This window comes from Emys orbicularis, chromosome 7 (assembly GCF_028017835.1).
Source record: "Emys orbicularis isolate rEmyOrb1 chromosome 7, rEmyOrb1.hap1, whole genome shotgun sequence".
Taxonomy (NCBI): domain Eukaryota; kingdom Metazoa; phylum Chordata; order Testudines; family Emydidae; genus Emys; species Emys orbicularis.
Window position 1 is genome coordinate 15,608,282 of NC_088689.1, and position 26,087 is coordinate 15,634,368.

Below are 26,087 nucleotides of genomic sequence, written 5' to 3' on the forward strand. Positions count from 1 at the left end.
TCTTCTTTTTTTTTAAAGAGTTATCAGGTACTTAAAGAGAATTTCCAGAAAATTCTCTCTGTTTCGTTGTGAATCACGATCCTGCCATGTTCTCTCGGGGGGGAGAAGGGGGTGTCAATAGCAAAACTTTCTTTGAATTCACTGGGAGCTGGATTGTGCTCTGAATGCTGAAGCTATGCTTTGATGCAGTGGTGGAAACCAGTTAGTATCACTTCCTTGATCTGGTATGTCAATGGGACGTGTAGGACTTGCAGTGATGGACACTTTGGGGATTTGTCTGCCATAACAGATGACAGTGATGATATTCCACATCAGCCACAATGAGGGCTACTTTTATTTTTTAACAACAGGATTTGAATAATATGCACGCAAATTGAACGAGAGACACAATTTTGAAGGCTAAAAACTTACAACCTTTAAGCAGTGATTTAAAAGCTAATTATTATGGATATAGCCATTCAACATTCATTTCTTAATATTGTTCCCTCAAGAAATAACGATTTAGTCAACCAATTATTTTATCTCTTTTAGGGATACTTTCTTAATTGCAAAACAATCTAAAAATATAATCAGCATGCTAAATACATGTGCTATCTTGTTTAGAATGCCATGTTGGGGGAAGAATGCAATTAAACTGCCAAAATGTAATTGTGTGCAATATTTAATTTTAAGTGGTTGATTCACATTTGCTTTTCATGTTTAGGAGTTAAAAAAAAAACAAAGAAAGTTACTACCACAACTACTAGTTTAAACAAAGAAGATATAAAGCTTGGAGCATTGACAAAAACTGCTTTTATCATGAGATACTGATATCAAAGCATGTCGGTATCAGAACATTTTGATTTTTACATTTCTAAGATACCTGCAGTTCTGAATTCACCATTTTAGCACTTAGGGCTAGATTGCAACTTCAGGGACAGCTCTGGGCAAGGCCAAGTGAAAACTGCATAAGACCCACCCAAGTGGCCCATGGAGGCACCATGCTTTAGATTCAACCCACTGAGTCACAATTCCTCCCCTGCTTCCTCCTTGTTCCTCGGGGGTAGTAATATACTGCTGGACTATACCACAATTTAGTTCTACTCACCTCACTCTGGCCAGCAAATATAGGGGCACTTGAACGGAGACTTTTCCCATATCCTATCCATCCTCCAGCCAATCACTGCCCATTTGCTCCAGGGAGGGGGGTCAACAGACCAGTATTCCCACTTATTCCCACTACCTGGACCCAAGATCTTGACTCACTCTCCTTTGGGAGAGCCTGTACTTCAAGTCCAAATCTGGCCCTTACATCATTTCAGACTGAGTACTACAAATGACAGACTAATATGTTTCTAGATTATTTTTTTAAATAGATGCAAATATATCAGAAGGTACCTCTAGTCCAGTGGTTCTCAACCTTTTTGGGCACAGGACCCATTTGTAAATGTTTATGGCCTGTTGTGACCCAGTAAATAGTCTGGGGGTGGAGGCCATGGGGTAGTTTCAGTTGGATCTTGCCCCCCGAGGGGGTACTCACCCTACACTGGCGGCTCCTGCAGCTCCTGGGCTGTGCTGCTGGATGGGCTTGGCTCTCTGCTCCAGGCGTTGCAACCTGTGGGATTGTGGGGCCGCTCAAGTTTGGCCCCACCCCCCTGACTGGACCAAATTTGTGCGAGTGGAGTTGTGACCTGGCTCGTGGGGTTGCACTACCACTCACTCAAATTTGGTCCACCCGGACTCCCGTCATCACGATGGCTGGGCCAAACCCGAGTGGTGCTGGGACCCCAGAGGTTGCAGTGCCTGGGGCATGGAGGCGAGCCCAGCCAGCCCTGGGGACTAGAGCCACAGGAACTGCCACATGATCCTTTGAAACATTCTGGTGACCCAATTTTGGGTCGTGACCCACGGGTTGAGAAATGCTGCACTAGACCACTTAGGTATGCTTCCAACAAAAGCAGCCCATAGTGGACAACTGTTTTTATTTATGTGTATGTATGCAAAAGTGACAACTGCCTTCTGGGCCAACACACTGGGATTGTACTGGAGACCTCCAAAGCTGAAGGCATGAGATGCAGCACAGAGGAGGACCTCTCTCACTCTCAAACATGCACACCTGCTTACCAGTGTGTTACACAGACATTGCCAATATGATGCAAAATGTGAAAACGCATGCTTCAACTTTAGACCAGCTAGGCTCGTAGGCTTAGTTAAGGAAAAATGTTGGGTGAAATTCATCTGAGTGTAATGGTCCCATGTAACGTTCTCAGGCACTCTCAAGTCCCACTTAACCCCTCTCTGAAGAGACAAACCCTGGCACAATTGACGTCAAAAGGACTAGGACTTACCTTTAGAGTTTAAGTGGTGTGACGGTCCTTTTGTAGACCTTCTGCACTGGGTTGGATTTCATCCTTTGAGAATAAAGAATGTCACAAATTATTCCTGCAAATACATGAGGATAACTTCAATTGAAAGAACTGGACATATGTACCTGTGGGTAATATTTGGGTCATTATTTTGCATTCATGAACATCTTATATCTAAGGGGTCATCATAAGAGACTGTAAATGGGCTAAATCCCTACATCATCCCTAGTAGAGAAAACACAACATAAGTTGATGTCCCTTCCTTGCATGTAGCATTATTTGGAACTCCAAAATAAATAACACAAAGGACAAAAAAGAGACTCTCGATCTTTTTATACCCTGGCGGTAGCTAGCAGAACTCACCTGCCAGCATGACCCAGCAGAAATTAAGCTGAATCTCAGTGCAGCATTTTAGAATCTGAAGCTAAGGTGACTCAATAGAAGAGCCCTACATTCCAACAAAGAGTCTGCTTTTCAGAGGTGCTGTATGCCAGCAGTTCTCACTGACTTCAGATAGAGTGATGAGTGCTCAGTACTTCTGTAAATCAGGTCCTAGAGTCTGCCACCTTGTTCCAAAGTTCAATTGTCTTTACACCTACAAGTTGCCTTTCACATGAGGCACATTATACATCATCAGCATGCACTACTTCAGTGTAGTCAACATACTCAATAGAAGTACATGCAGGTGAGACCCCACCCACCCTGTGGCACTAGGACCCAGGTAATGCATTGCCTTCCCCACAAGCACTGTGTGTCCTTTGGAGAAAACTGCAGAGAGGAGGCAGCCAGACACTCCATCTGGTAGGAACAGAAGCAGCCAAAGTAGGGACCTTTTGGACATTCAGAAAATTTTCTACAGCATTGACTGAATTTTCTCTGCCCTGTGGTGATTTGCTGTTTGCTCCAAGCCTCTCCCACCCCTTCCCTCACAATCTCTTCCCTTCAGTTTCAGTCCACCCCTGCACCCCATACCCTCTTCTCACCTGCCCCACTCACCCTCACCCCCTTCCCTTCCCTCCCTTTTTTCCATTTACTTATCCCCTCTTAAGTAACCCCCCCAAAAGAAAAAAATATAATGAAACTACCATGACATTTGCTGCCATCACATTGTTCCTGCTGCTTGTGTGTTCTACCCCTTCCCCCACTACATGTCTGTCTGATCTATTTAGATTGTAAGTTCTTTTGGCAGAGACCATCCACTACTCTGTGTCTGTACAGTGCCTAACACAGTGAGGCCCCATTCTTGATGGGTCCTTAGGCACTACCATAATAAATATGATTTATAAATAAAAATGTTAAGATTCAAGAGTGGCGGGTTCTATTCCAGGATCTAGAGGGGTGTGTTCTCTAGTGGTGACAGACCCTTCCACCCCAAACATGTCCCCTCCTCGCTAGACTGTTCCCCTCTTCTCAGATCCCCCTCAGCTCCTGATCTTCCCCCGTTTTCCATCCCCCCCCACAAGTTGACTCCATCCCCACTCTGCTTCTTAGTCCTCTTCTTCAAATTAGGCCGCGGCCTCCTTTTTCTCTGTGCCAGCAGGGGGTGCCACAGGAGAGACTCCCTGCTCTGACTTCCAGTACCTGGCAGCACAATCAGGAGTGGCGCCAGGGTTTTTGCCGCCCTAGGCGGCAGCGCTCCTCCTCTGAGCATTCGGCGGCGGGGGTCCTTCCACTCCACGTCTTTGGGGCACTTCGGCGGCCAGAGTGACCCGCCGCCGAATTTCCGCCGAAGACCCGGAGTGGAAGGACCCCCCGCCACCGAATTTCCCGCAAATCCTGCTGCCCTAGGCAACTGCCTATGGTCGCATAGTGGAAGCGCCGGCCCTGAGCACAATGGGTCACTACAGCCAGAAGGAGCAATTCCAAGCAGAGGCCTGTTCAGCCCTTTAGCTCTGGTGTTCTGTGGGGATGGTACATGCCTAGTCTGATTCAGCACATAGTAGCTGTGAGGGGATGGATGGAATCTTTGGGGAACTTCATTGCCAAACTAGCAAGTCTCTACCAAGCATGAGCAAAAAGAGCTGTTCAGAGGCCTATGTCCAAGCCTGAAGCAGCCATCGAGTACGGGAAATTTCAGCGCAAACGGTTAAAGCGTGGCTAAGTTATAAGTAACTGAAAACAGGATGTTATCAGAAGAAGTGTTAGGCAAAACTGCCAGCACTCCTATAAGTAAAGCAATGAACACATACTATACCCTATCACAGATTGTGTGAAATCATTACTTTGCATAGGGCTTAGTGTAAGGGAAGGTTAAAACTAGATCAGGACCAGACCTAACTAATAGTTTAGTATTTGGCCTCAGGGACATTACAGAGTCCTTTAACTAGATTTTTTTTTTGTGTGTGCAGCCCAGACAGCACTCTCCCAAAATAAAATAGCATGAGGGGGGCATAATGTCCAGGAAACTCTACAAGCTTCACCTGATGGAGTTCCAGATGAATGCTTCCCTCAGGGGTTTCGTTGGCAGTGGAGAGGGCAAAGGGTCTGTGGGCTTCATGTCTGTGGAACCTAGGGAGCTGCAGAGAATAACAGCCAACAGGCTGCCTTCTGCGCTGCTTTCTGGGATCTCTTCCTACCTGATTTTCTGTTCAAGGAAATTTCAAAATTAAAAAAAAAAAAAAACCTCATGGTTTTCACACAAAAATTTTCAAGCAAAAAATCCACCAAATCCCATGTGTGTCCCCCCCCCCCCCCCCATGATATTGTTCCATTTTCAAACCACAAGTGTAAGTTCTTGCTTGAATTGGCAGCTGTTTGAATTCTCACCATTTGAATTTTCTAATCTATAATTCCAAAACATTAGCAGGGCTGTGCTGTGCCCGTGACCCAGCAATGACCCCATACACACAGCTCAACTTCCATGCAGCATATTAAGGCTTCTGGTAGGACTCATCTACACAAGGGTGCAGGGTATGAGCGACTGCCAACCAGAACATGGGAGCGATGTTACAGGCCTAATCCTGCAAATATTATGTCCTAATTCAACTCCCATTGACTTCAATGGAGCTGGATCAGAGCCTTAAGCATATGAGTAAGTCCAGTCACCTAAGCAATCCCCCGCCCCCCCTCAATTTCTATGGCAATACCCATGTTAGTAAATTTACTGATGTGCTGAAAGTATTTGCAGGATCAGGTCTTGATTCTGCTTTTGAGCTTCATGCCAGATTTTGGTCCCATAATAAACTGAATGACTTAGAATTTATAAAAGAAATAAAATAAAGTGTCTTTTCAGTAAAACACTCTCTTTGGGGGTTTCTACATACGGAAAAGTATTTTGGGTCTATGCAGTGCAAGAACAGGAGCTGGAGTGAGTTAAGTGCAGTGTATTTTCTGGCTAAGGATGTTTTGCCCAACAGCTCTTGGTATAAATAGAGATTCATTTAAATGCCTGGTGTTTGGGTTTTATAGCTTAAATACATGCAGTTGGTGAGACTGTTGGGAAGTGATGTGGCCTCTGCACCCATTCTAAAAGAACCTGATCCTGTGAGGTGCTGAGTCAGTGGGAGTGGAAGGTGCTTACCACCCACCTCCCCAGGACTAAGTCCAGAGATAGCATCCCAAAGGACAGATACAAGGATATTAAAAAAAAAGACTTTGATCAAAGAAATATTGCTTCTTTCCTCCTTTCACTGAGCAGATGTGCAACGTGTCTTGGGAAAGAAATAGAAAAATTCCAGAGTGATTTATTTCATGAACCTAGTTTTAACCTAGCTTATTGCATGCCTGATACGGTGATGTTGGTTATTAGTTTCTAGTTGAAAATGACCAGATAGAGACTTGTTCACTTCATCAATATAATACATTTATTGGTTGTCAGGGGAGTCACATCACACAGATATGTAAATCTGTCACTTTGTCTTAAAAGTGTATTTCTCTATTACAATATTGCTTGATGTATGTTTTAAGGCGGTGGGGCCTTTTAAATATTAAAAAAAAAACAAGACGGGGAGAAGATATGTCTAGTCAATCACGGGATTTAAGACATTAAAAGCAGATGCATCATTTATAAAAGGAGGATTTTATCAAATGCCATTGAAAATGAAAGAATCATATCTACCATATGTAGATAGTGGATTAAAGGCAGCTTCATCCCCAGCAAAAATTAACAAACATTTTCGCTTGCATTTAAAAGGGGAGCCAGTTACCAGCTGGCCACAAATTTTGAGTTTTGCTGTGTCAAATCTGAAAGAGAATAGGCTCTTTGGTTACAAAAGATAAAAAATAAAAATAAAACAAAGGGTATTACCACAAACCCAGTGAAGTAACCCTAGCTTTTAAAAAATGTCTGGAATGCACTGGAAAAAAATAAGCTTTAATAAATTCCATTATTTTCCATAAAATATCATTTTCTTGTTTATCAAAAAATGGCAAGAAAGTAGTTGATCTGCAGTCTGCCCACATGATGTCAATTGCAGGATTGGGGCCTAAATTCTCTGCTGAATATGCAGCGTGTTAGAGCCTGGATCCAAGGCCCACTGGAGTCAAACAGAAGGCATCTAAGGACAGCAATGGGAGCTGGATCTGGCCCTTGGTAAGCTAGTCAATGATTTTACTATCACTACAGCAAGAAAATAATGTTCCATGAGAACAATACGGTTTCATAGAATCATAGAAGATTAGGGTTGAAAGAGACCTCAGGAGGTCATCTAGTCCAACCCCCTGCTCAAAGCAGGACCAACACCAACTAAATCATCCCATCGGTGCAGTTACTGAATTTCTGACAACCTAAATACAAATCCAAAGGAACTGCCAAGATGAATATGCAAAATGAAACCATCAATGAAGAGAAATTCTCACTGGCTTTCAACAGAACTCACACTTTGGGCCCAATCCTGCTGCAAGACCGCCACATGGGAAACTTCCATTGAAATCAATGAAGTTCTACGCATGGAAGGCCTGCAGGAGTGGGTGCCATGTCAGCCTGATGAAGGCACACAATAATTTACCAGCTTGATGTCTTTGCTGGAAAAGATGTTGCCTGTATAGGGGAGAACATGTTCATTAGCTCATATGTAATCAATTTAAAGCAACAAGAATGGGTAGGCATGGTAGGGAAATTATAAAGCAGGTCAGAAAGGAATGGAGATAGGGACATTGTAAGCCACATAATCAAGAGCTAGATTTTTGACCTCACATGTTCTGGAGTGTTCTGCTCTGCGATTTTGGTTCAGCCCATTTAAAAGATTGGAGACAGATGAAAAATGTGGGTCTGAATTTCAAACTCTCCCCCCATAAAAAAAATATAGGGGTTTCAGAACCAGATCTCTGGTTCTGGGTCGTCTTTGCTGAATACCCTCACTAGCACTGTAATACACGCAAGCCTTCAGTGCATCAGGTTACACTATAAAGTCTACATGATAATAATCGACCCTCTTGTAAAATATAGTTCATTATAATGAAAATAGAATGGTAGGACTAACTGATTTCAACCCAAGCTCAGTTAAACTGGCATTCAACTTGCATAGACAACTACTTGAGCTCGATATCACTTCACTGTAAAGGGTGTCTGGCTTCAGGGAGAAGGATACCAAGATAATTGCCATCGTAACATGCAATCGTAAAAATGATTTGCTAACTTTGTCATGCTAGGAGAAATTTGCAATGAATTAAAAGATAAATAATGGCTAATGTTTAAGACTTAAATAATCCTAAGAAAACCTTTAGTATGTAAGATTGTGTATAATACTTCACGGGCTAGTTCTTATAGGGGGTATGGCAGGAGTTTCGGATGGCCACATTACTCAAAAGTGTTAAAGTCATGAGTGAGTTATGTAGATTATCTAAACTGAGCATTAATAAGACCTTTATGGCACATCATGCAATTATGTATATTGTGGGTGCCACATATGTCATAGAAAACCTATTTTATATATGTTTTAGATTTGAAAACAATTAATGGGACTGTTTTTTATATCCTTCCAAATGTAAAGCCAGGTGCCTCAGTTACCATGAGTCTGAAGGTTCAGGGCTCAGAGGGAGCCCTTAAAAGCTTCTACAAATGGTCTAAAATAGCTATTCTAGACCATAAAACATCACATGAATCAAGTCTAGTGTGTACCCCATCGGAATCTCCCCTCACCTGTAAGACATAAAGGATGTACAATAGAGCACTTAAAAGTCAGAAAATGATAAACGTTAGGCTGCTGTTGCAACATTAATTTGCCCCCTTTGTATGTATGCATTATGATACCATCTTTAATTACCTACTATTTTTTCCCACTGTGCTGCAGACACGAATCAGGATTGTGTAGTGAACCACCCTTAGTTCAGGTTTTTCCTAACTTTTGAATGCTTGACTTTGCAATTAATTCTTAATGTAGGTTTATTTGAATGCAATTTTCTCTTAGTTTAAAAAATATAATTGAAAAAACAAAAATGTCCAAATGGGGAACCATATACATCCCCCACATGGGCCACTGGCAGGGGTTGGGATCATTAAAACCACCTCATAGTTTTCTAACACTTGAGCTAATGGATTAATTGGCAGAAGCAGAAGGCTGTTATCTTCTATGAAGACCTGTCACTAGAGGGAGACAGAGACACACACTTTGTCTGTAGGTTTCACAGCTAGACAGAATTGAATTTGAGACTCAGGAATAATGGGTTCAATCCCAGGTCTGAGGGGAGTGTATTCTATCAGTTACAGATGCTTCAGCCCATCCCCCCCAGCCTCTCTCACTTTTGCCTTCTGCACATATCTCTCCACTCTCCAGGTCTTGCCCTGTGTCCCGCTCCTGCTATCCTCCCTGGCTTCTGCCTGATTCCTGCCCCGTCCTGCCTCCCCCCCTCCCCCCGACTCCTATCCTCTCTCATACTTTTTCTTTCTTCTTGTCCCCATCTTACCCCCATCCCTCTGTTTCCTTTATTGGAAGGGAATTAAATGCAAGTGTTTCATAGTCACACTTGTACTTTAGTATGCCGGCGTCTACATTGTTAAATGTCCACAGTAAAAATGTACCATATTTGCGATTGAGCTAACTCTGCCGCAGTACTTTCATTTTCTGAATAACTTGGCTTTGCCTGTTTAATTTCTCATTCTTAATGTGGAATCATAAGTGTTTGCATTTAATACTCACACACACCTGCATGTACAAAAGAGTAGTAGTCAAAAGGAAATACTATAACATGCTTTTACTACTCGTAGCTCTTTATTAATGCCACATGTGCTGTTGTAAGGTTAAGTTATTAAGTGATATACAATAATTGTCTCTGCTCTAAAGTGGACATTTCATTTAACTATACTCATGTGGATCTGTTTCAGTATCATTTATCATGACCACATTTTAAGAAATATCTCAATAGGCCACTTCCCTCTTTCCTTTCTTTAATGTAACGATACCTAAAAAGTCCCGGTCAGGAATTAAATACAATTACCTTTGGAATTGCGAGAGTAAATGTGAGGCTGTCTGAGCTTCAGAAGTTAATATATATATTTTACCATGCTATCATCTTCTCAACAGCTGAGTTAATTTTACTGTATTTGTGCACTTGTTGGAAATGCTTACATGAAGGCTTACAATGACCTGTTTAGTTTGCAGGAGAAAATTATGTCATTTGTAAGCAAGGTTTCAGCTGTGATATTTTATAATTGTTTAGATGAAAACCTGATAATCCTCTACTCCTTCACATAAACTGCAATCCATCTTTAAAACTGTGATAATTCATAAAACCTGCAGCTTAATAAACTAACAAACCCCAGGCCTATGTTATTTTAAGGGAAGTCAATCTTTGATCAGTCAAGCTGAAATGGGTCTGATAAGTGGAGGCCTTACTGGCAGGGAGCAGCACTCCAGTTTGTTATTGCTATTTGCTCATCATCCTCAAGTGCAAAATAAGCAGAAGTCTTTCCGAGCTTCTTATCTCTTTTCACTTTCTTCTCTAGATCTCTGTCGCTTTAATCCAGCATGTCTGCTGCTGGTTAACAAGGAAATCCTATGTCAATTATCGCCAACAACTTCCTGCTGTGAAGCTGTGGGGAATCAAAGCTTTTGAGAGCCTTTTCACACCAGAGAGTGGTGCAGGGCCTAATTAAATGGCCCTCATATCCTGCAGCCTACTGGTGGCCAAATGATAGATAGCTAATGAATGATAACCTAATTTTTCCAAGAACAGTTTTGATTCTTATGGTCAGCTGGGGCCTTGATTCTGCCGAATTTAGTGGATCATTGTTTGTGGTTATGGGTGAGGGAGAGTATCAAAAGGTAAAACTTGGGAAGATATGCATCTCCTCAGTTAATTGTACACAGAGCTTAGATTATATAAATATATGTTGCACATCAGGAAGAATATTTGTTATAAATTGCTTTTCTGAAAACCTCTTTTCTCAATATGAATTACTATGGTGACTCTTATATATATATGTGTGTGCTGCAAAATTATCCTATAAATCCCCCTCATAAATGCGATCTCTATGACCAATATTTTTACAGCATCGCAGAATAAGGTATCCGCCATCACTCGTGCACAGCTGTCTCAATCTGCTCCCCCCTCACTCTAAAATCACGATAACAAACAGCTGAGCTCCTGCCTGGAAAAAAACATCACCCCTGCTTCTGCCTGAGAGAAACTAGCCTTGTACTGAAGCTATGCACAAAAGATATACAAATCTAAACGTCTTCTCTGTTTTTCCGTTTATTTAGGGTCTCCAGCTAAACTACTTTTGCTCCTGCAATGGTGCTGTTTTGAAATTGATCACAGACATCACTGTGTAAGGGCCTGATTCTGGGTTATGTGGAACACCCTCAAGGTCAACGGAAGGTGAGGGCACTCAGCTCTTCCCAGGCTCAGGCCCTAAGAAAGGTTGTGTAACATGACGCCAGTTGACTAAGAACAAAACAATCTATAGAATATATAAAATACAAGAGTGGACAATAAGATACTTGCATTTACCCTGACTGTTCGTTTTGAGGGTCCTACAGTAAATGCATATGCACAAGGCAACAGAGTTAGGTGCCAAGGGAGCCCTAACTCTGAATTTCCTGACTTTTACGGTTTTCCATTACAACTTTAATGTTCCATTACCATCGTTTTTGTAGTTAATTTCCTTGGGGAAGTTTTTTGTTTTTTTTAAAGAAATTATAAAAAGGAAAAAAGAACGAAGCTTCCCCCCGCCCCCCCCCAGCTACTTTAAAAGGACTCAGTAGGACTTCCTCCCTGAGAGGAGCAAAATCCAAAATGCCAGCCAGAAGTACACAGACCTGTTTTCAAATCTTTAAAAGCTTAGGGTCCAATCCTGCCTCGTCCATACATTAAACTCCCACTGATTTTGTGTGCAAGCCAATGGCAGGATCAGTCACAGCTTTAAAGAAGCTCATCTAAGTCAGTATGCATATGCATTTGAAAACAAAGCTTGCAAGCATTTAAAATGTCACCTCGCTGTGATACTATGATGGTATCATGGAACTATTAAATAGCCTTTCTTCACTTCACTACATTTATTATTTGTTTTCAGTTGCATCCACACTGTGCTAGGTACTTTCCAGACACCCCAGAATGGGCAGTCTCTGTTCCCAGGGGCTCACAACCCAAGGGCAGACAGACAAGCAGACGGAGATTATGGGAGAGGGATGCAACAACAGGCTATTCATATAAAAGACAATTTGATCCACTCTAGGTAGTGTGGCAGAATGTAATTGATGATCTCACAAATGAAATGCTCAGTGAGATTTTGAGCTGCACAGGTACAAACCATCATTTCTGCATGAACCGATCTCATCACTGTAATTTTAAAGGAGCCCAGTGCTCAATCCTGACTCTGAATATCCTGAGCCATTCGAGGTGGCGAGTGAAACACAGCCAGCTGTTTGCTAGAGACATTCTGCTGGTGCAGGACATAATGATGAAGGGCAGCTGAGAGGCAGAGCACTACAAAGGTTAGCATGTTCGGATTGCACTCTACTGTTCCTCTGAATAGGAGCAACAGACATCCCCGGCTGGCATATGCTGCACACTGCAGCTTACACATAGGGTCCTGAACACACCCCTATAGAGTACCAACACATCACACATTAATAAGTGCTTTCAGTATTGCCAACCCCAAGCGCTCAAAAATGATAAGTCAGGCCACCCAAAATCATGAGCTTGGTTGATAAATCATGAGATGTTTAAAAATAATAAATTCTGGATTCTATTTATTTGCCCATCTTGAGACTTTAAAGATCAATTTTTCAAGCTTTTCTCTGCAGCCAGAAGGGCTAGAAAGTTACTTTTTATGCTTCAATAAAAGTCAAGAGTCTCACAGATCACATGACTCCAGGAGCTGAGGATTTAAGAATAAACACCCGGAAGAGACTTGTGATAAAAATATGAGGGTTGGACAACACTGGTTGGTCCTTTGAGTAGTAGGTGGTAAATTTGCACTGAGGGCATGGCAGAGAATGTCTTTTCCTGACTATGCCCCGGGCCACCAAAACAACACAGGGCGGGGTTGGGCCCACTGTGATTTTCCCAGATTAGAGATTACTCATTTGGGCCCTGATCCTGTGCCCCTGAAGTCGATGGGAGTTTTGCCTTTGACTGCAATGGGAGCAGAAACAGGCCCTGATTCAGCAAAGCACTTTAGCAGATGCATAACGTTAAACATGTGAGTAGCCGCACTGACTCCAAGAGAAACTACTCATCCATGTACACGAGTGAAAAGGCTTAAGATCTTTGCTGCAATGGGGCCTGTGGCGCCTGACTTTTGTAAAGGGATCACGGAGTGCAACAAAAATAAGTCTACTTGCAGGACTGCAGGCTGGGAACTCATTGTTTACTTAACTGCATCACAAGAGTGTGTGTGGGAGGGTGGGGATGGGGGGACTCCCACTGACTAAACAGGACATAAGCGGGTGTGGGGTGGAACATGGCCCCATCCCATAATAGTCTGGGTAACCCAGTTAATCCGATCTCCCTATCATTACTACTCTGCTGCAGTGAAATCCTGAGGGATCTCCATTCTCATTGAAGTTGGTAGACTTGAACAGCCCCAGCATCTGCCAGGATCAAGCTCTGATTTGCCAACTTCAGTTCTATAAAACAAAGCCTTTTCCAAACTAGTCTGAGTACCAATAAACAAACTAACAAATACATACACAGTTTGAAAATGTTTGAGCTATTTAACTTATTTTAATGGTTTTGCATTTTTTAAAATGGCCAAACCACATTTTTTCCAAACTGGAGTGAAAAAATAATCTACTGATTAGGCTATTTATGCACAGTTTCAGCCAGGAAAGAAATGATTTCATTATATTACAGAAATAGCATTTTAACCTTAGCTATTAGTAGAGGTAGTGGACATTGCTTTCTATCATTTATTTGACAATGATGTTAAAAGGAAGTAGATTTCAAATGATCGTTCTTTACCTCCTCCCATACAACACCTTCCTTATGTTTAAGTGCCGAATATATTTAGAATTTAAAATCATATTTTACTCAGGGTTACACCAGTATAAATCTGGATTTACACTAATTTAGCAAAAAGCAGAATTTGGTCGATAGGTACTGAAGTTTTAAATATATTTATACCCAAAACACATAAACTATAGTTCCATCTCTCATATAGAGGCTTGCACTGTCACAGTATTGGATCAAATGTCTCAAACACTTCATCATCATTCAATGCAAAATATTTTAGGATTGTTTTTGATTATTCTGTGCTGAGTCTAACCCTTTCCCCTTATTAAAAAATGATAATCAGGCCTGATCCTTAATCCTCACTGAATCAGGATCTGGTCCAAATTTAGTAGGAGGATCACCGATGCATTTTTTTAAAATTCTAGTCTGCTCCTCAGATGAAAGCTGGGAATATTTGCTTCTATTCACACCATCCACTAAACAATGAATATGATTTCAGTTAAGATTCCCTATATGTCTGTACTAAGGAAAGAGTGAAAATAAAAAACAAAATGAATAAAGATTCAAAAACAAAAGCATATGTACTGAAGAGCAACACACCAGGCAAAACGTGGACTGTTAAACAGATGAATCCACTGAAATGTAAAATATTCCACAAAGTTTTGGCATCATGCAATGCTACACTTTCTACATTTCATCTGTTAATCATCTGAAGGGACTTTCTCAGTTAGCCAGAACACAAACTATTCCCTCACTGCATTACCAGTTGCGTGCATATGATTCTTTGTAGTGACAAATACAATGAAGAAATGAGGAGTGGCAATATATTACAACTGAATAAATGACAGGCATAAAAAAATTACAGATTCTTAGTCAAAGAGCAACACTACACAAACTGGCAAACGGACTGGCAGAGAACGTTAAAGACTCTTTTTAAAAAAGGATTTTCATGATTCAGATTAATATTAAATGCCTCAAAATCACCATTGGAGTCAAGCAAGTGTAAACGAGTACACAACAGACCAGACACTTCAGTCCATCATCAGGGAAAACTCCCTTTGAAGGCAATGGGATTTTTGCTTGAGTAAAAACTGCAGAACTGAACACACCTTCTTCCCCCCCAAACCTTAATATTCCATGTTATCAAATTCCATTGGTTTCAGAATAAACCAATAATCCAGATACCTAGTTAGTCCAAAAAACAAAACAGATTTAATAAGAAAATAACAAAAACCAGAGAACATTAAAGTACCAAATAATACAACCATAAAGTGAACATAAAATCACTAAAATAATATTAAAAATACTTTAGTGCATGCCAATGTCTTATTAATTTACTTGCCTGAATAGCATCACTGATGATGAGTTAGTAAGTATTGTGACAGCAAATCATCAGAAATTGATGAGTGCACAATTCAGGATATCAGCTGACAACCTAGAACAATGGAGAATTCTAAAGCTGTTTACATGGGTCTTTGAATGACTTACAGAGTGAGGACCAGGTTATCAGCTGGTATCATTCAGCATAGGTCCTTTGACTTCACAGAGCCAGGCCATTTTACACCAGCTGAGGAGCCGGCCCTCTGAAAATGTAAGGGCAGCTGAATTGTATGGCTTCATATTTATCTCTCCACCCAGATTGTTTAAAGATAGTACTTGCTCCTCACCAATGCTGTGCATGAAACAGGTAATCTGTGCAACATTAATAAACTCACCAAAACAGAGTTAATGCAAAAATAACATAGTTGCATCCAAAAATATCATAAAAATTGATGTAAAATTCAGTTGCTGTTCAGACAGCTTTTGTAGAACCAAAATATGGCAATTAATAGAAAGTCCATCCTAGCATGGGGAAATAGCTTTCTTTTGGCAAATACACGTTCATCACAGGTTTACAGTTTAATTTTATGTCAGTCCGCAGGGGATATTTCCTGCCTTATCTCTTCATTAGCCATTATAGCAGCAACAGAGGAGACAATGCAGTTATACACATATTACAGACACATGCCACTGTCCTGGCCTATGTTAGTTGGCCTTGATACTATAAATTGGAGTTGTGTGAAAAATCAAAAAGAAATTTGAAAGCTTAGAAAATGGTGGTTTTCCACATTTTACTTAGATTTTTCACATTTGATTCAATTTACACACACACAAATATCCACTTAAATCACCTGTTGGATGAAAATGTAATTACTAATTGGACTGTATCAAGGTGAATGATGCTGCGGGTTAAAAAAAAATCATCTTAAGTGTTCCTTTCAAATATCTGTTCTCTTGTTCAGTTGGGGCAATGGTGTTCAGGTGTTCAGCACTTCTCAGGACAAGGCCATATTTTATCAGCTCCCCTGCAGCAATAGTACATTTAATGAGACTAGGGCATAGGAACCAGAGGACTGGATGATGTCCCTGAGAGTTTCCAATGTAACGGAGATGCGTGGCTTTGTTCATTAAAAAAATACTTCCGAAAAATTCATATAGGCTTTATAGGAATATAGTGGAGAGAGACATATGGCCAAGTCCTTACTTCATGTAATGGGACTCGACTTACTGAAGTTAATGGGAATACTCACATGAGATTCAAGCAAGATTTGGCCCATTCGTTGCGGGCAGGCCATAGAAACGAAGGTGTGGTGTTTTGGAATGTTTGGTAGTATGACTCATCACACACTATGTTAGATTTAGAATGTGGGTTGCAAGGCACTTGCTGAGAGGAATCTGGATTGGTTTTTCCAGCAAATCTGGATAGAGAACTGCTTTCCATTCGAATATAACTAACTTTATATGAGAGAACTTAGAAGAGTACGTTGCGGCCCACTTCCAGTCCCCCCCCCCTTTTTTTTAAAAAGCAGCAACAGAAAATATAATGAGGACGTCATAGGGAAATGTTAGGATCCTGAAAATATGCAGAGCATTTCAATTCTCAGCACAGACTATTTTACGTCCTTTGTGGGGGGTTTTCTCTTGGTCTTTTTTCCTTATGGGCTAAAGCAAAATGTTCAGCCTTACACTGCACTGTGTGTGTGACAGACACTAAACGCAACAGACACAATGCTTAGTTTACTGTGAACAGCAAATCTGTCTTCCTCGGAATCACGGTTCCAAATGTCAATAGCTGTTTTAGCCACGTATGACAGGTAGAGTAATGTCTGAGGGGGTGCCTCTGAGTCCCTAGCTATAAGTGAGGATTACTAATAATTTTTATGCATTTTGCTACAAACTGAGACCAACTGTGAACTGACACTGACATGTACCAGCAAAAAAGGGGACAACATCAAGTGCTTTTCTATGCCAATTGTGCACAAAGAGTTGGATCTAAGCATTATTATAGCGGAGCCTTTCATGTTGCTATACCCAGGGCTATGTTTGCATTTCTATAATAAAACCTATTTTCAGGGGGTTTAGAGCTCGGCTGTAAAAAATTTACTCAGTGCTTCATGGCACAACAAGGTATCAGACAGTGCTGCAGCCCAGAGCTTTACAATTCCATCTGTATTGCAGGGAGATAGGGGTGCTGTATTTATGTTTCTTTTGTTATTTTTTACAGAAACTTGGTGTTATTCAGTGGAATTCATCCTGCAGGGTAGGAAATGACCTATAAGATATTTAAGGGGGATCTTATGGCTCTAAGGCTGTCCATTGCACCAAATTCTACCTTTAGATCTGTATGCAAGAACTCCTCTAATATCAACTGGGCTGCTGTGGCACAGCAGATGAATTAAGCACAGAGCTGGGAGTCAGGCAGCGTAAGGTCCAACACCTATCTAACTAGCTAATCAAAAGAGTAGTAACAGTGAAAGGACCTGTCTCTTTTCATTCCTTCCCAGACTGTAAGAGAAACAGCTTGAGTAGTATATAGGTTTGTTTATAATTGTACATGAGATTGACTGTGTGTGTTGGGCAGAGAGAACAAATTATGGAGGCAAAGCTAAGTCATAGAAATAATTTTTGCATTCAGATCTGACAGTGGAGAGGTCGATGGCCATTCTCATGGGGATGAGTTTCAAACTCTAGTCGAGCTGCTGTTAAAGTTCTGTCTTGGGCACTAATGAGCCTCCCCCTATAGGTGAACAGTGTCATTGGTCCAGCGAAATGTTGCTGTTGTGGGAGGTCATGGTTGCAGAGGGAGAGGTGATTTCTCAGGTAGCTGGAGGTAGTCTCATGCTAGGCTTTGATTATCAGGACAGAGTCATTGAATTTGACTCTGCATTTACTGGAGGTGTCAATGCAGAGAGTAAAACATTAGATGGTCTGCTCCCAGGGAACTTCATGTTTTAGCAGATGAGCTGCAGTCTTCCGTGCAAATTGGACCTTTTTCAAGACATGTGGCTCCATTCTGAGTGGACAGTACATAAAACTGGAAGCCAAGAACTCGTAAGATCTAATTATTTTTATTAGTAGTAAACATTTATATTCGGGTAGTGCCCAAGGTTCCCAAATGGTTGCTGAACAAACACAAAAAAGGGATAATCCCATCTCAGCCCTGCCACTGAATCATTAAGACCTTGGGGAAGTTGCAACCTTTCCATATATAGGTTTCCCTCTCAGACAAAGTGGGATAATGCTCCTTACAGGTAGAGGCGTGCACAAGGGGGGCAAATAAGGTCACAGGGCCCTCCCAATCAGTGGGGGTACAGAACTCCTCTGGTGCTGGGGTGGGGAGATCGAGGTCCTCCGGCCCCAGGCTGGGGCAGGAGATGACAGCTCCTCCATTCCTGGGGCAGCGGGAAGAGTCAGCTCCACCGGCTCCAGGGGGGTGGGGTGGGAGAGCCAGCTCCTCCAGCTTTAGGGGGTCACAAAAAGTACCCCTCCAAAAGTGACCACATTTTAATTCCTGTGCACACCCCTGTTTACAGGAGTGGTATGAGGATGGATCAGCTGAAGCTCAACCAACACCCTGAAGTTGAAAAGTGCTAAATGAGGTCCTGGTTCATGACTAGGGTCCCTAGTCTCTACAGTAATACAAATAAATAAACAAACAAACAATAACATCAACATCAGCAAAAACAACAATATAGACTTCTCCTAACCATTGCTTTAAAAAGATACAAAAGAGCAAACAAATCTTTACAAGCCACAAAGTTAGTATATCTATACTAAACACACAGAGTACTCAATTATGATTCTTATAAGCCTGAACCCTGGGGTCAGGGGGTGGAGGCAATCTGCCAAAACAGCACTGCCTGGGGCTGTTAGGTGTTTGAAAGGTATAGTATCATGAAAGGCCTGGAGAAGGAGAGTTGGGAGAGATACCCCTTGCTACACCTGTTCAGCAGGTACCACCATCACTCCCTCCAGATCATCCATCTTTGCATGTAGGGAGGGGCACGACTTTAATCTCAGATACTATGGTGATGAGCATGGTCTGCGAACCTATATAGACTAGACTAGAATCTCACTCTACCCATCCTTTCTTTGGTGTCCATTGTGTTCCCAAGTGCTGGGAGCCAGATTTCCTGCATTGAGGGAAAGGGATGCCTCCCACACATGGAGAGGCATAATTTAAGCTTAAATGCTTGGAATATGGTCAGACATTGTTCAAACTGATGGTAATTGTCTTTAAAAGCATCTTCCCTAGTTTATCTTTATGTTTAAGTTACAGTCTCATTTAGTGTTTGTATATTTTGAAAATATAATTTGGAAATCTCCAATATAAGATAATGTTCCCTAACAAGATGCGATATGGAATTTATGTCAGGCATAATAGGCTATTAAAGCAAATGCTGCATTCGGATCTGTTATGCTATATGTACAAAATATACAAAGTAATTATAAATCTGACAATATCAGAATTGTCCGTTTATGAGACAAATGCTGCTAAAAATTACTATTTGATATTCAGATAGTGCCAGGAACAGCTTAAAACCCATTGGGCCAAATTCATCTCTGGAGTAATTTCATTTAAAACATCAGGCATAAATTTGGCCTTTATGTTTAAATATTGTGTATTGTAAATAATAATAAAAGCAATAAAAATTCAGCAATTATATTTTTAAAATAGCTTTACAACACCCAAATATCTCAATTTGGTTCCCACACAAGTTTCAGTTTACTCTTTAGCTTTATTGTTATTTTAACAAGTACCTGACATTTAGAGTTTAGGTCAAGATGATGTTCGACATAAAGACATCTTAGGGAGAAATAAATTGTAGCCCTTGTTTCTCAGAGATCTAGCTAAACATGTGGGGCGAAGTGTCTGCAATGAACTTGATGCACATCTTGTTTACCTTCAGACGCTTCATTACCTTTCTAGCATCCTTCTTTTCCAAATTTGTATACATCACTTTTGGTTTTACAGAGGGTAAAGAATCCTCCAATTATGAATGCTCTCCCACCAGGAACACTGAAAGTGTTCTTTGACCTCTAGAAACACGTGTTAACACGTGTTTTATTTCACATGATGTTTAACATGATTTTGATGAGACAAGGGCTGTCAGGTTTACTATGAGCTGCTAACTTGTTTTTAAACATGACTAGTCCCTGTCTACACTAGGTGCTCAGACATGTGTCACATCATGTGCATTAAAACACGTTAGTTAACAAGTTTTCTGACATGATGCTTTTTTCCAGGTAGATATCATAGGTGCTGACTTTTGTTTTTGCCGATGGGTGCTCCTCTCTGCCTTATCCTCCTGTGTGACTGGTGGATGGGGGGAAGAGGCTGAGCAGAAGTGGGGCTTTGTGGTGGAGTGGTGGGCAGGGCCTTGGGGTGGAAGAGGCGGAGCAGGGGCAGGGCCTCAGGGTGGAGTGCAGGCGGAGTAGGGGGTGGGGCCAGGTTCCGGGTGCCGGGGCCCATAAAAGTTTAATCCGGCCCAGCAGGTGCTGAGCACCCGCTATTTCTTTTCAGTGGGTGCTTGAGCCCTAGAGCACCCATGGAGTCAGTGCCTATGCACCTCTCTGGGCCAAATTCTGCCTGCCTGGTCAAAAAAGAAAATGTGCCTGAGTCTCTCACACTAGTTTTATGCTTGTATAATTCCACTGACTTCAGAGGGCTAGATACACAAAGGGACCTGGGCACCACTTAGGTGTCACAAAACCCCTGCTCAGCTGCTGCAGAAACCTGTAGGTGCCTAAACTCACTTGGTGCCTACGTTTTTGCAGTAAAAGTTCACTAGGCCCAGGTACCTGGCTCTGAATTTGTGCACTGCTACCTTACTCTAGGCACCCAAACACCTCTCTTTCCTGCCCAGGCCCCAGGGAGATTCACAAATTGCCAACTAACTCACCTGTGGGAGGACTTGATTGTGGGGATGTCCCGCATCCCAGCTGAGTACCCTAACTACTGGGCTAAAAGTTACGAGGGAGGTTGTCATCTTCCTCAGGCTTCTTGCAAGAAACACCTTAGGCACCTGACTCCTGGAGAGGGGTCACACCTGAGAATCCCTAGCAGAGGTAAATGCCTCCCTCCAGCCTTGATTTAGAACTGAACTCCCTCAGGGGGGAGAGGTTTAGGATACACCCCTCTCTTTAGCATCTTCCACCGGCTAACTTCGGCAGCTCCCTGCCTATGTGAATCCCATTCTTAGGTGCCTATCTCCCTCCATTAATTGTATAAGAAGCCTAAGTTAGGCACTCAGGCTTTGCGAAGCTTTGTGTATTCCAGTGATTTTCTGGGCACCTAAGTCCCTTTGTGAATCAAGCCCAATGAATGTATTTTTAGTTTACACTGATGTAAGCAAATGGAAGATTCAGGTCCAATAGCTCCAAATAATGTGTAGGACTTTCCCCCCCCCCTCCAAACAAATTACATGAATTAGATTGAATGCTGCCTTCCCTCTTTGTGCAAATTGATGTGTCTCTCTACCTGGAAGTGTGGTTCTGTAGTATGCATACCTCTGCCAAACTAACAACATCCATAAAATAGCTACATTCATGCTTAAGTGGTTTTGGTATGACTTATGCTTTTTTGCCCAATGTGAAAATGCACTTCCCAGGAATAAGAAATGAAAAGCTGTGGGTGTACGTAATGTGAGTTAACACTTACCAGCTGGAAAACAGGGAGATGCAGCAAATACCAGACAGTTACATTTTAAGGCTGTAGCTGCTTGGCTCTGCCAAATTTAAAGGGCCAGCCCCAGAAATGAATGATGGGTAAAAAAAAATTGTAAGAAAACTACCCTAGAGAAGGAAGAATTAATAGGAACCAGGCAGTCACAAAGGAAGGTGCTTCTGGGGAAGGGGCTCCTTATACATGTAATATGTGACTATATCATAGTATACAAGCACAGGCAAGCTTCAGTTTTATATATACACTTAGAGGGCTTCTGTTTTTCAAGGTTTATTAATTTCATTTTGGGGGGTTACTTTTAGCAATTTTTGAGTTTTATGTAGATGTCCAAAAATTGGGAGGGGGAGGGCAGGTTTCAGGGCTCTTTCTTTGTGTATACTGTAATGAGTAATCTCTTTGTGCGGTTCCCTAGTGTGCTTTAACATAGTACTGTTTCAAACAGCACTACATTAAAGTGCACTAGGGAACCTTAGTGCACACCAGTCAAACCTGCATGGACCAATTAATGTGCAATACATTAGTGTGATTTAGAACTCACACCCTCTACTCTGCATTACTCCTCCATGTAGACAAGCGCCTAGACACAAGTAACCACTCCCAGTGTTATTCTGGTGTTTATGGATGAACATTGATTTTTTTATTTTATTTTATTTATTTTTTATTGGGAGTGTTTTAAAACTGAAAATCAGAAGCCCTAACTTAGAGGTGCATCCCTGATAGTTGCTTAAAGACTGTGTGCAAAGGGTGAAACCAACACACAGTTTTGCTCTGGACAAGTTACAAGACAGTTTAACGAAAACGCCAATATCACAAACAGAGCTAAAGATCCCAAAATCTGTTTTAGGGAAAATAGGCCTGATTCTCTTCTCACTTACATCAGGTTTATGCTGGTAAGTCTATTGATTTCATTGGAGTTACTCCCAATTTACCTTTGTGTGAGATGAGAATGAAACCCTCTATGTCAAGTTTTACCTGTGTACTTTACGCTGCTTGATTTAACTGCATCGCAACACAGGCCTTGTCTACATTGGTGGTGGCATATAGGGTACATGTAGCGAGACACCACAATGGAAAGCAGGCTGTGTCCACACTATGGTGTTTAGCTGCTGTTACAGGTGGCCATGAAAGGCTCTAGCAGGGGGGAGGCAGCAGGGAATGGCTCCAGCAGTGGGCACTACACTGCTAAAAATATGAGGAGAGCCATGTAGGGTACATGTCTTTGGTTGTCTGAGCAGTGCCTCAGTGTCTACACTGCTGTTTATACCTGTGCGGGGATGGGTATGCAGTGTATGCACTCTACACACCACCCATACATACACCCACTCATAGGCGCTGTCTTCCCCTCTTTCACGTGGGTGCTCGACCCTCCCTGCCCCTGGCCCCGCCCCCGCTCCATCCCTTCAATGAGGCCCCGTCCCTGCCCGCCTCTTCTCACTCCTTCCCCGCCCCCATTCCAACCCCTTCCCCAAAGTCCCCACCCCAACTCCATCCCCTCCCTGCCAATATTCCAACTCCTTCCCCAAATTCCCACCCCAGCCCTGCCTCTTCCCCTGAGTGTGCCATGTTCCTGCTCCTTCCCCTCCCTCCCAGAGCATGCTAATGCTGCCAAACAGCTGTTTGGCAGTGGCCGGGTGGGAAACACTGGGAGGTAGGTGGAGGAGCAGGGACGCAGTGCACTCAGGAGAGGAAGAGGAGGTGGGGTGAGGGGGGGTGAGGGGAGCTTGGCTACCGGTGGATGCAGAGCACCCACTAATTTTTCCCTGTGGGTGCTCCAGCCCCGGAGCACCCATGGAGTCATCGCCTATGCACCCACCAATATAGCCAGAGTGGGAGGGGAAAACTCCCACTCACTAAATAGGAAGTAAGGCAGGGGTGGAATGTGGCTCAATCCCATAATGCTCTGGGTAACCCAGTTAACCCTATCATGACCACTTTACTAGAACTATTTTAATGTACCCAAACACAATGGTAACAGAATTCATCATCAACCAACACACACTAAGGAGAGACTATTCTGGTGCAAATAGTTGCTCCTAATTGTTTATAGCATACTGATTGATCAAGTTTCTCTCATTAACATTTGATCCTAAAGCTTTGTTGTGAGGAGCGGGGTGCCCCAGACATTGTGACAGTCAATACAAGAAAATAAGATACATCCTAATTTCAAAATCAAAATACAAGACTAGTAAGCATTAACATTTAGATAAAGGAAATGTTTCAGGTTAATCCAATGTTGTACTCACCAGGAAGTGAAACTCACAGTATCTAGGATATTCAGTCCCCCTCTTCCATTCTCAGCAGAACTACAATGCACGAGTGGTCAATATCAGCTGAACATTCATCCTGCTGCCAACTGTTTAGCCACAAGGGGGCAAGTCCATTACCTAGGTCATAGAAGCAAAAAGCTGATGATGAAAGAGAATCATAGACTCATCTAAGCCCATTTTCCTGCCAATGCAAAAGATCTACCATTGTACATATTCTAGAACTTGGTCCAGTACAGTTTTAAAATTCCCAAGCAATTAATATCCCGAGACTAGTCCTCAGTCCAACAGAACTCAAACCTAAACTAGACATGTCTACTTAGTGTGATTAGAGCACAAATTCCAAGAATCATCATCACAATTTGGTGATGCATGGCACATAGTTGTGGTAGGGCGTTTTGACATAGTAAATACCTTGTTTGGGGGGTTGTGAAACATCTATGGAAATTCTTCCTAATGAGGTAGTCCAACAATAACAATGTGGTGAATTCCGATGTACCTATTTGTTAGTTTTTCATATGTGCTCTGAAACCACCAGAACCTAAATACAAGCAAACACCAGTCTTTCCCATTAACTTTTCCATCATAAGAGTGCACTGACAGCTCCAAGAGATGTGAGAGGAAAGGAGACATGTTTCTAAGTAGTTCTCCTAATTCTGTGGTTCTCCTAATACTTTGGTAATAAATGATAAGGTCAAAACTTTGCTATTAAAGTTCTGAATAGTTCAGTATAAAAATCCAATAGGGTGTCATTATGAATTGTGATTTGGAGCCAGCCTCAGTCAAGAGACATGTATTGTGATTTGTAGTACAAGATTACATTTCTGTTTGCATTTATTACATAGACAAGTAAAGATTTGATGGGCCTTGAGAAGGGCTGAAGGGATTGAAGAGTGAGGATGTAGCAATTTAACACTCTGATGTCCACAACCCCACTTTGTTGTTTTGGGATGACCAGCAAACTGAAATGGCTGGTGCAATATGGGTATGATATTTGCACATAATGATACAAATAATACTTAATACTAATGTAGAGAGTGTAATATTTTTGAGTCAGGGGAGAGGGCAAAGTAGAATAAAAGAATAGTAAAAACACTGCTCTCCTAGATTTGGGGGAATACTGAAAAAAAATGCACCATGGGATATTCAAATTCACTTCACATGTATTCATCCTCTTTTGTATTTATATTTTTGATTGTGGAAACAGCAAGTTTCAAGCAAATGTTTCAGAAATATTTACAGACAGCAAACTTTGAATTTGCAAACCCAAGTATTGAAAACTAAAACTTGATGCTGTGAAAGATGCTCATCATGCAATCAGAGAACAAAGATGATACTGTGTGTTCACTGGAAAGTACAATGCAGCTTGAATTTTCAATATTTTTCAACAAACTGCTACACACAATTCACAGACCAAGTATAAGTAGCAGTTGTAGAGTCTTCTGTTGTTAGTGGGCTCACCAACTGCCACCCTTTCTGCAATCTTCTCTTTTCAGGGAAAACTAAAGGGATGGAGATGCAACTTCAGTGTCATCTGCAGTCTTCAAGTTTCCTTAGTTCCTTTCCAGGCTGGCTGTAGGCCTGGGTGCCATACACACATACACAGAGACATTGCACTGATATGTTTGCTTTAGCACCTCCTCCTAATGAAAGACAAAGTCAGATGCCCACACTGAGTGTTATAGGTCTGTAAGTGTCCACTGGTAACAGTGACTACAAGGCTTGTTTGACTTGCCTATGGGCAGGTTGCAAGGGAGGCAGTATTACTTTTGAGTGGTTCAGTCATTTCCTGAGAAATCCCAGGGAGTGGTTTGTGCAACTGCTAATACACACTGAAGGATGTCTCTTATAGGCTTCCACAAGAGTTGGAACAAGGGTATTCTGTATCCCCTTCCTCTTCAACGCATGTGTGAAAGCAACTGGTGTAACTGCAAGATGATTTAGGTTGTGTTGCCATCTCTCTGATGCACAGCTCTATATCTTGTATGATTGCCCTGAATGAATGAGGTTTTACAAGCACATTGCTAGTGTTCTATTGCCATACGTGTGAAGAACAATACCTGTACCAACACTACAAGAGCAACAGTTCATTTATTTAAAGAAGCAGATCCTGATTGATTCTCCACTGCCTTGCATCTT